At 52.8% G+C, this 9,508-nt stretch overlaps 1 protein-coding gene across 3 annotated transcripts in view; it reads right to left on the reverse strand.

The window, feature by feature from the left end:
* Window positions 1-5,919, reverse strand: part of ARHGEF9 (Cdc42 guanine nucleotide exchange factor 9) — a 194,598-nt gene extending 188,679 nt beyond the window's left edge. For all 3 annotated transcript variants that reach the window (XM_079318953.1, XM_079318947.1, XM_079318954.1), the window contains exon 1: window positions 5,784-5,919. The gene's annotated coding sequence lies outside the window, so the exon portion shown is untranslated. The remainder of the gene's footprint in view (window positions 1-5,783) is intronic.
* Window positions 5,920-9,508: the final 3,589 nt, after the last annotated feature.

A 9,508-nucleotide genomic window follows, 5' to 3' on the forward strand; every position in this document is an offset into this window, starting at 1 on the left:
CTATTATTTATACTTTTGACCCAATGACCAAACACCTGTGACCTGCAGGATTTTCTATCCAACCAAAAAATACCACCTAAAATCATGAAAAAGAAGGAACAAGAAGAAAGAAGAAATCATCACCCAAAATTTCCATCTTGTCCCATACCTATTATTGTATTTTAAAACCTCAAATTCCAAACTCTTCATCATGTGAAATTACACACTTCTACACAAACTACACACCAATGACTCCAAGTCCATCACTCAAATTTGGAATCCTCTCCAAGGCCTCAGATCAAAAGCAGTGTTCTTTTGGGGGGCAGTGCCAGAAAGCACAGGAAGCTCAGAACCCCCAGGCTTCTGTGGCCACCAGGAGGTGTGACCTGCCCCTCCAGTGACACAGGTCCCGTGCTGGGGACAGCCCTCCTCGGTGCTGCTGGTCCCTCACACAATAGCACTTCTCACAGCCACGGGGCAGCTTTAAACTGATTAATGGCTCTCTCAAACAAGCCCTGAGTGTGCAGGGACAGACAATGGCAGCCCAGTGGCAGCATCAGCTGGTGGCCTGTGCCAGCCCGAGAGCAGCAGCAGATGAGCCCCAGCCGGTGCCAGTGTGGCTTGTTCAGCTGGGGGACACAGCACAGCTCAGCTGCTGCCAGGCACGTGGCAGCACGGGCACGGCTCAGAGGCCACTTGGCTCCCTTTCCATGCCAGCTCAGGGCTGCTCCACAACCCAGCACAGCCTGCCCAGGGCTCTGCTGGGGCAGGAAAAGCCTTGGGAAGATCCCAGCTGAATTCTGCCCCTGTGGCACTGCAGCTTCATTTCTTACACCTTACCCTGGTTTGGTGATTTCCCTCTTTTGGGATGGTGGCCAAAAGGGAATGAAAAACCCCAGGAGGGTGAGCAGCCATCCCCACACAGTCTGGACAGCAAAGTTTGGGAGCAAAGCTTTCAGATCCTCCTTCTGGCAGAACATCCCAGGCTCCCAAAAGGAGCTGTGGCTCACATGGATGAGTGAGGAGCAGCTTTTGCAACCCGCAGAGCCCAGCCTGGGAAAGGCAACTATCACTGCCAAGCATCTAAATCCACAAAGAGCAGCGAGGGGAGGGAGGCAAAGTGAAAGCAAGCACAGGCAGAGCTGCTCACTCCAAATCAACTGAGGCACAGGCAGGTGAACAGGCAGCCTTGGTCACACCAGGTGCAAACAGAGGTGCCATGTGCTCTGCCTCCACACACCCAGCCTGAGATCCAGGCCGTGTGTGCTGGAATCTCAGAGGCAGCACTCGGTGGGTTCTGCTTCCCCCCAAATCCCTGATTTTACATCATCAAGGTGAGCCTGCTCCACCCCACCTGGCTACACAAGGTGTCCATCCACAGTCAGGAGCAGCAAAACAATGCAAACTGCAACAAAGGACTGTGCCCTGATTAATCCTCACTCCAAATTTTCCTTAACCCCGAGGTTTCCCAGGAAAAACCAGAGGGGCGGGTTTGGGCAGAAACAGCGATCTGGGCCAAGAGTGAACTCTGCACAAAACCAGCTCGGAGCTCTGTGCTCCTCCTGCAGCCCTGGCTACCCCACCACATCCTTTCAGCACAGTGAGACACTGGAGGATGTGAGCAAGCCCGAATCCTGCCCTTGCCCCAAACAATAGGCTCCATAATAATGGTGCAACCAGAATTTCCTGTGTGGTGCTGCACGCCAGCTCCGGGGAGAAAACACCCTGGGAAAGCTCTGCCACGGGAACAGGGCAGCACCTCCAGCCTCCTCTGGCAACGGGGAAACACCACAAGCGAGCCCAGGCTGGGGAGCAGGGAAAAAACCACACCAGTGGCTTGGAACAGAAGCCATCCAGGCTGGGAATGGCTGTGGATAATCCGTTCTCACAGCAACATCTGGACCTGGCTTTTCTCTCACGGATGTTTCATATCCTGCAGTGCTTGGGAAAGCAGCACAGAGCAGGCTGGGGTGAACCTGAGCAGTGCAGGAAACCTCTCCATCTCTCCTGGAAATATGGCACAAGTGCAGCAAGGACAGTGCTGCTGATGGCATCAGGCAGCAGAGGCAGACAAAATGCTTGGAGCTTCTGCCTGGAATGAGGGATCAGCACAGCCCCAGACACTGAGAAAAGCCAAGGACGAGCTCCTACAGCAAAGCAGGAACGGTGGATGATCCCAGGCTGGAGAGAGGAGAGTGCAGGGAATACCCTGAGAAGGAGGAGGGGCAGAGCCAAGGTATGATGAGCTGGCCACAGCCACCACTCTCCACTCCTGCACCCCTGAGGGGGAGAAAGGGACAAAACTGGGAGAGAAGTCAAGCCTGGGAAGAAGGAAAGAGTAGCAGAAAGGTGATTTCAAGATTTGGTTTTATTTCTGCACAGCTTCCCCATCACTCTGTGCGGAGAGTTCAGCATTTACTGCAGAAGGAGAAAAGGTCAGGAAATGGGTGATGGCACCTGAGCCTGGCTTAGCAGTGACCCTGAACCACTGGGGATGCTCCAGCACCTCCATGAGACCTCCTGGAATGAACACAACCAGCCAAATTCAGTCCCTTCCTGCTGGATTTAGCACACAGACTGCAACCCAGCACTGGCACATCAAGGAGGGAACCAGGGAAACAGAAACAAGGTTTTCCCCCCATCACTCCCCTCATTTGTCTCATTGCTCTCCCTAGGGCTGAAGAGGGGCACACAGCAGCTCCCACCCACCCAGGCTGTGGGCACCAGGGCAGGGCTGACCCCAAGCAGCCTCCTAAACCTTAAATCCCCTCTGCACCTGCAGCAGGTAAATGTTGGGAGGGCAGAGAAAGCCAAGCCTTGATCCCAGGATTAAGGAGAGCTCTGGGTTTGGGATGGGCTAGAAATCCTGGAACCCCAAATCCACCACACACCCCAGGCCAAAAAAAAAAACCAAAGCCCAGAGCCCCAGCAGAGCTCCTGGTGTGCCACAGTGAAGGACTAGCTGACCTGGGCAGGACTGGGTCAGGATGAGCAACAGGCAGCTCAGCAACACCTTCCAACAGAGGAGACACAGAGCTGGGGGCTCCATACCCTCTTTCCAGAGAGGAAAAGCAGAGAAACCTCATGCAAGAGCACCACAGCTCGACCTACAGCAAGAAACAATTACTGGGATATAACTGGAAAAGGCATTTTCAAAGAGCTTCCTTGAGGGGAAAAAAAAATAATAATCCAAGGCTACTCCACAGTTTCTTATTTTAACAACTACTTGGAGCCAGCAGGCTGCAGTGGGACTGGGAACTGGTCTCCTTGCACTCAGCACTGAATGACCCAAAATTCATTTATTAGTGTTTATTTGCACAAGAATTTTCCCCAAAACTCCACAGACCCCAGACACACATCGCTGCCCAATTCTCCAGCTGAGCTTACCCTGCCACCAAAATCCTTTGCGATGTTTGCAAAATGCCCCCTTCTGGCAAATTCCAACTCAGGTTTTGCTTTTTTTTTTTTTCTGCAGGTCAGACCATGCAGATAAAGAAAACTCCAATAAATCTGTCATTTAAAGGAAAATTAATACCATGTCCTAATGTCAGCACCAAGCCAGAAATAACCTCCTTCCCACAGCTATTGCGTGCTGGGTGCAAGAAAGCCAAATACAACAAACTTTTCATAAAAAACACCCCACAAAAATCAAAGTTGGGGATGCAGCAAGGCTGGCAGGGGGGCGTGGAGCAGCACATGTGGGGACATCTCTGGCTCCTGGTGACAGCAGGAACCTGGCCCAGGAGGGGTGGGGGTGACAACAGCTCCCACCCATCCTGAGGCAGAGGAATTTTATTAAATCAGCCGATATCAGTGCAAAAATTGGGGAAGTCTTTGGGATGAAAATACAGAATACAGGCAGAAATAGCTGCTCCTGTGTCACTGTAGTAATGAATTAACTGTGGGCTTTTCAGCTCCCAGATCCTTGGGGTCCCCCAGACTATTTCTGAGGCTTAGTAAGGTAAATCAAAGAGCAAACCCATTCTCTAACTTCTCCTGGAAGTTTCACGGGAGCCTGCAAGCCGGAGAAAACAAAATCCTCTGAACAGGGCAGCTGAGAGCAATTAGCAGTCAGCTAACGAGTGCTGACAGCGGGCAGGAACCGCCGCTGCTTGGGAACCAGGATGGGAAGAAATAACAGTTAAAACAGGTGTGGGGTGAACCAAAAATGCAGCAAAGGACCAGAAATCAACTTGTGGCACCTGCGGCTTTTAGTTGAACCGCAGTTTGCAGAGTCATCTTTCCAAAGCAGATCTTTCTGTGGCATTTCCAGCTGAATTCATCACGAGCTCCCCCAAGGAGGGGATGCATTTTCCCTCCCCTTGTGATGATGCACCTGCCTCTTCCTCCTCCCCACCAGCTCCTTCTTCACTCGGACCATCCCTTTCCAGCCATGGCATCACTCAGAAATCCTGGGAATCCCAGCTGGACAAGCTGCTGAGCTCTGGGGCAGGAGGAGAGCAAGGCAGCGAGGTCACTGTCACCTCTGAAGGACAAAGCCACCTCAGTGTCACACAGGAGTGGCTCTGGGTCCACAACCCCCCTGGACACCAAGGATGAGGGGCAGCACAGTGTCCCCTCCCCACCCGGCCAGCTCTCCTTGCAATGCACAGAAATCAAATTAATTCCAGGAAAAGGAGGTGGCACAGCAGAAATTCAGCACTCTGGTCAATGAGGCACCAAATGTCACTGGAACGAGCCAGCACAGGGAACCCAAATCCTCTGTGTAACATCCACCTGCTCCAGCACCTACTGTCCCAGACCTAAATTTGACCATTTTACTTTCCCCAAAGCCAATCGGAGGGAGGCGGGGAGCGAGCTGCATTCCATAAATACTTGATTTAAACAGTTCCAGTAGGTTTGGATCCAGCAGAGCCGGGCTTTAATAACCTGTCAGAGGGGGTCAGGGCTGAGCTGGGCGCGGGGTTTGGTCCCACTCGGGGGAAGGAGCCGTGCCCTGTTCTGCAACAAAACCCGAGGGAGGAGCAGGGAGGTGCTATCAGCCATTAATCCCCGCGTTTTGAAATGTCTCAGCTCGTAAATGTTCAGGTGTGAAACAAACCCACCAAGGCGGAGGTGGGAAAGGGAACCAGCCACGCTCTGTAAACACCTGAGTGAGGCTTTCCCTCCATCAGCTTCCCCAAAACCATTAAAACCCAGTAAGAAATGAACGCTCCCAAACACGGAGCTCCCACCAGAGCGCACAGAAAAGTTCCCCAGGACTCAAACACCACTTGAATCAACCTGGGCGAGCATCGACCCGGTTCTTCGGATGTAAACCGGGCTGAAAACCGCTCAGCTCTGGCACAGGCGGCGGAAAATAAACCCAGATCCGAATAGGAACTGCCCCGCTCAGCTCCGAGCCACTGCTTCCTCAGCAGCTCCACCACAGCCACAACACCCCAACAAAGAAAAACCCCCACGTGATGTTAGATATATAAAAAAGGAGGTTTTGCCAAATTAATCCGAACTTCGCGGCTTTGGGACCATCCTGGGGACATCACCTGCGCGGGGGTGACACGGGTTTACGGGGTGAGAACGCGAAGAGAAGGGATGCGACGATTTGTTCAATTAAAAAAAAATTAAAGGCGCGGCTCTGGGGGCAACTCCAGTCTCGGGGTGAGTCGGGGGTCCCGATACCAGTCCCGGTCGGGGATCCCGGTGCGGGTCCCGATGCCAGTCCCGGGATGGGTCGGGGATCCCGGTGCCGGTCCCAGCCCCGAGTCGGGGGTCCCGGTCTCGGTGTCGGCCCCGGGATGGGCCGGGGGTCCCGGTGCGGGTCTCGGTGCCAGCCCCGCTCTTACCTCGCTCACCGCATGGCCTCGGCTCCGCACGCTCACGCGGTCCCGGCGATCAGAGCAAAACTTTGCGCTGGCGTCGGAAAGTTGAAATGTTTAAACGTTAAAAAAATAAAATAAAAAAAAAAATCTTAAAAGCTAAAAAAAAAAAAAAAAAAAAAAGTTTTAAAACCACCGTAAAGAATAATAATTTTTTTGAAAAGTGCGAGGGAGTGAAAAAGCAGCAAAGCCCAAGCAGCCGGCGCTGCCGCTCCCGCCGCCCTCCCGGCTGCCCCGGGCTCGCTCTCCCCGCCGGCCCCGGCCCGGGAGCCCCGGCAGGGCCGGCGGAGCCTCAGGGGGCGGCGGCGCGGCCCCCCCCGAGCCGGGCCCGGCCCGTGCCCGCCGCCCGCCCGCGGCCCGCGGGGCTCGGGGGGCGGCCGCGGGGGCCCGGCGAGGGCCGCGCTGCTGCGGGCATCCCCCGCAGCCCCGTGCCGGCGGGGCCGAGCGCTGCGAGCCGGGCACGCTGCGGGACGGGACGGTGCGGGATGGATCGCTGCGGGATGGATCGCTGCGGGATGGATCGCTGCGGGATGAGCGAGGCCCGCCCGCGGGCCCAGCCCCGCCCCGGCCGCGCCGCTCGGGCTGAGGGCGATCCCCTCACGGATCACTCGGGGGTCGCTGCCCCGTGTCCTCGCCGTGTCCCCGCTGTGTCCGATGTGTCCCCGCCGTGTCCCCGCCCCGCTCCGGCCGCAAGAACAATCGGAGGAAGCGCGGGCCCTTCCCACGCGCCCTGAGCGCTCCGGGCTCTGTCCCCCCAAAGCTGCCGGAGCATCCCCAAAATCCCTCTACAGCAACAGACACCTCGCCCGGAACACCCACAGCGGCTCTTCATCGCTGCCGGGAATTAAATTTACCTCGGTTTTATCTCTGATTCCCCAATGGAGTTGCTGTCACAAACTTTTCATTTCTCGTTCCCACCTCCAGAAGGAAGAGAAGCCCCTTCTTTTACAGGAGATTTACACAGAGGAGATTTACACGAACCCACCTGGCCAAACTCAGCTGGTTCGGTCTGACCATGAAACCAGAAACACCTGGAGAAACCAAATCCAGAACCGTGGAATCACCGAGACTGGAAAACTCCTCTCAGACCATTCCCCCAGCACTTCCATGTCCCAAGTGCCACATCCACACTTTTTTTGAACACTAAAAAATGATAATGCAGGCCATCAAATCCCTGCAAACCTAGCTCTGCTCTCCATCCCTGTTCCCACGTGGATAAATAGGAAATCACACAAATAAAAGAATGGCTTTGAAGAAATTGGTTTTTATAACGTTAAAAATATTCCAGTGAAATGAAATAATTATTTGGACAAGGCTTGGTGGATTTAATTGCTGCTTTTCCATCACGTGTAATTGGTGTTTTAATTTATGTTAACAGTGTTTCCCGTGGAGAGGCAGGTGTGTGCCACAGAATGAGGCTGTTATTAATAGGATAACCACAATTAAGACTAATTGGGAGCATCATATCAATCACTCCTTGGAGCAGCACAAGCACAGAGTTTTCCACCTGCTTTTCCAATGGTGCACCAAAGCCAAAGAATTAAATTCACCAGGGGCACCAAGAAACTCCTTAACTTTCTGTGCCATTGGTGGGGAGTTAATTTGAGGAGCAAAATTCCATCCCAGTATCTCCCAGAAACCAACATCTGATGGAAGAGCATCGTGGCAGGGCAGTGTTTGGGGCTCTGCTCCAAAATGTGTTTTATATTCCCACTTGGAACAGAGTTAAGTTGTGTCATCTCCTGTTTTCCTCCTCGGGGGAAGCAGCTAAGAGCTCCCTTTTCCAGGAAAGGTGAGAATCTGAGGGGGACACACAGCTGGGAAAGCTAGGCTTGGAGGAAACCTTTGGATGCATTAAAAACCAGTTTAAAAAAATCACAATAAGCACAAAGTCCAGGGGCAGCAACACTGATGTGCCCAAAGGGATGAGGATAACACCTCACAACCCCCAGCTCTTTTTTCCCCTTAAAATCCAGTTTTGGTGATGAAATTTTAAACACAACCCAGCAGACAGGGCCACAGCCTCCATCCTTTCCTCCCTCCTCACCTCTGCCCCAGCAGACTTTGCTTCCAGTGCCATCCAAGGACATAACCCTCCCAAAATCCAAACACAACTCCTGAAATATCTCTGAAGTGCCAAAAACAGAAGTGATAAGGAATGAGCAGCCTCTTGGAAACCCAAACAATGTTTCTGCAGTGATGAAGGAGTCAGAAAATGTGATTAAATATGATTATGACATCCCAGCACTGCCTGTGAGGAGCTCAGCCCCACAGAACTGCAGCTGCCCTGGCCAGGAGATCTGGGGCTTCTGCTGGGGTTCAGATTTACAGGATTGGGTTGTAAAACAGCCAGGCATATAAAAATGGGTCTTGATGAGCCTCTCCTGGTAGGTGCCCAGGTGACCTGCAGTCCCTGCCACTCTCAACTCGCTCTCCACCCGTGATGTGTGCACTGAAATCCATGAAAACACAAGGTCACAGAGTCCTTAATCCTCATTTTTAACTCAGACCCCATAACCAGGTGCAACAGGCTCCTTTCTGTGCCCTGAAGGGTTCAGCACATCCATACTCCAACTTATTCCTTTTTTACCTTTATTAGCTCCCAGCAGTTTCTTGTTTCCTTTCATTTTCTATTATATTTAGCTCAAATCGTTTCAGCTGGGACAGGACATCCCGTCGCAGCAGAGCTGGGCATCAAATCAGAGCTCCCAGGTGGGCACAGGCTGAGTTTCACCTGGACAGCAGCTGATGCCATGCCCTGATCCAGCTTTAAATAAAGCTCAGCCCTTTGGGGAGATGCCCATCACCCAGGGCTTGGCCTCCCTAAGATGAGATAAGCAGCAGGAGACAGAGACTGGTGTTTGTTCTATTTAATGAGATAGAAACTGATTTTTGCTCTATTTAATGTTTTCATGGCTGCAGGATGGAGCAGAGAAAAGCTCATTAATTGGTGCTGTAATGAGGGCTCATTGTGCTCCTGTCCCCTGCACCCACCCAGTGTTAATTCAGGGCTGACTCCCATCCTTGCCTTGGGCTTTGCTTATTCCTTCTCTGCAAGGGAAATTTTTTAGGGAGGGGAAAGAGCTTGGGAGTGCAATCCTGGACCAAGAGGAGCTCTCAGCATCACCCACACCACCAGAGCCATGGCAAAATACAGCAGGAAAGAAACTCAGGAAGAGAAACCTGGAGGAAAAGATGAACCAAGGTGAGAGCTGAGCCCTCCCTGGAGCTGCTCTGCTTCCAGGAGATCCTTCCTGCTGCAATTCCTGCTTTTCCATAACTCAGCAGAGAGTTTGCAGGCTGTGTTTCTTGCTGTCCCCATTTCTCTGGCTTTGCAGGACTGGTGTGCTGCTCCACCTGGGGAGGTTTCTTCACTTTCTGCATCCACTGCAGGGGTCTCCTTCCATCCTAGAGCGTGTCCTTGACTCCAGCTCCATCCTTTGGCTCTGCTCCACCCAGGAATGCTGAGGAGGATCTTGTCTTAGTGAGAAACCCACTGGCAGAGGAGCAAACAGCAAACAACATCCCCCAAATCCACCCCATGCTGAGGAGAGACAGGTTAAAGGAATAAAGCAGGGATTTATTAGAAGCCTTCAAAGGATTCACAAGAACCTGGCTGAGGCTACACCCAAGATGGAACATGAGTCATGAGTTTTCACACTTTTATAAGTTTTGGTCCATTTCCATCTTGG

This window comes from Erithacus rubecula (genome assembly GCF_903797595.1).
Source record: "Erithacus rubecula genome assembly, chromosome: 15".
Taxonomy (NCBI): Eukaryota; Metazoa; Chordata; class Aves; order Passeriformes; family Muscicapidae; genus Erithacus; species Erithacus rubecula.